Consider the following 1,490-nt stretch of genomic DNA (forward strand, 5'->3'; position numbering starts at 1 on the left):
TCTCTGACTGTGTCTCTGCATCTCTCTCTCTGTCTCTTGCTCTCTCGCTCTCTGTCTCGCATGGGTAAATAAATAAAATCTTAAAAACAAAAAAACAAAAAAAAAGAGGTTTTTTTTTGGGGGGGGGGTGTAGCTCAATGTCTAATTCTACTGGCCACGCACGTGGTAAAGCAGGACACAGTACGGAACACGGAACACAGCTCGTGCTGAAGTCTCGGGGCCCGAGGGCGGGGAGGAGACAGGACCGGGGCTCCGTGACTGGGTATTCACGTCCACGATACTCGCAGAAAAGTGCCGATAAATAACTTAAGTGCTAGAAAACGAGGCGGCAAACGGAAGTGCACTGCAGCGCGGGGCGGGGGGCGTCTAGATGGCGGGGGGCTCCTCGTGGCCTCGGTGGTGCCCATGCTCCAGCTGGCCGGAGTCGGAGACCTCGCAGCTGGCCTCGTACTTGGCCAGGATCTTCATGAGCAGCCGCAGCTTCAGCCACCACTGTTCTTTGGGGATCCTGCGCTCGAAGTCGGTTTCCTTCTTCAGCTCTGTCACCGGTTGGAAGAAAAGATTTCTTTTGCTCATTCCCAGCACGCAGATGGAATCATCGGTCACAAACCCTTTTCCTTTGCCCGGAGACTCCTTCAGTTTCATGCTGATCCACTGCATGGCTCTGGCGGAGATTTTGGTTCCGAAGTTTCTATCGAACGGTGAGGGCGCTCCAGCCTGCTGCAAGCGGCCCCGCACGTTCTTCCTGCAGTCGAACACGCCCTTGCCCTCCGCGAGTACGGCTGGTACACGAAGTCCGTGGTGGAGTTCTCACTGCAGCTCTCGCTCCTGAGCACGAGTCCCCTCTGAATGGTGGTCGTCATTTTCTCCGTCGGGTGCTCCATGTTGGACTGCAGATCTCGGATGTCAAACGGCTCCTCGAAGATGTAGGCGGCATCGGCTCCCGCGGCGAGCGCCCCACGTTGGCCAGGTAGCCGCAGTAGCCCCCCATGGTCTCGATGATGAACACCAGGAGAGACTGCCAAACCATAGTTTGGCTATTGTGGACATTGCTGCTATGAACATTGGGATACAGGTGCCTCTTCAGATCACTATGTTTGTATCTTTGGGGTAAATACCTAGAAGTACAATTGCTGGGTCATAGGGTAACCCTATTTTTTTTTAACTTTTTGAGGAAACTCCATACTGCTTTCCAGAGTGTCTGTACAGCTTTCATTCCCACCAACAGTGTAAGAGGGTTCCCCTTTTTCCACTTCCTCTCCAACATTTGTGGTTTCCTGACTTGTTAATTTTAGCCATTCTGATTGGTCTGAGGAGGTGTGTCATTGTGGTTTTGATTTGTATTTCCCTGATGATTAGTGATATTGAGAATTTTTTCATGTGTCTATTGGCCATTTGTATGTCTTCTTTGGAGAAATGTCTGTTCATGTCTCCTGCCCATTTCTTCACTGGATTTTTTGGGTTTTGGGTATCGGGTTTAATAAGTTCTT

General features: G+C 51.1%; 1 pseudogene; it reads right to left on the bottom strand.

Annotated features, from left to right (window-relative positions):
* Positions 1-366: 366 nt before the first annotated feature.
* LOC112671911 (ATP-dependent 6-phosphofructokinase, platelet type-like) lies at positions 367-1,003 on the bottom strand (annotated as a pseudogene).
* Positions 1,004-1,490: the final 487 nt, after the last annotated feature.

This window comes from Canis lupus, chromosome X (genome assembly GCF_003254725.2).
Source record: "Canis lupus dingo isolate Sandy chromosome X, ASM325472v2, whole genome shotgun sequence".
NCBI classification, from domain to species: Eukaryota; Metazoa; Chordata; class Mammalia; order Carnivora; family Canidae; genus Canis; species Canis lupus.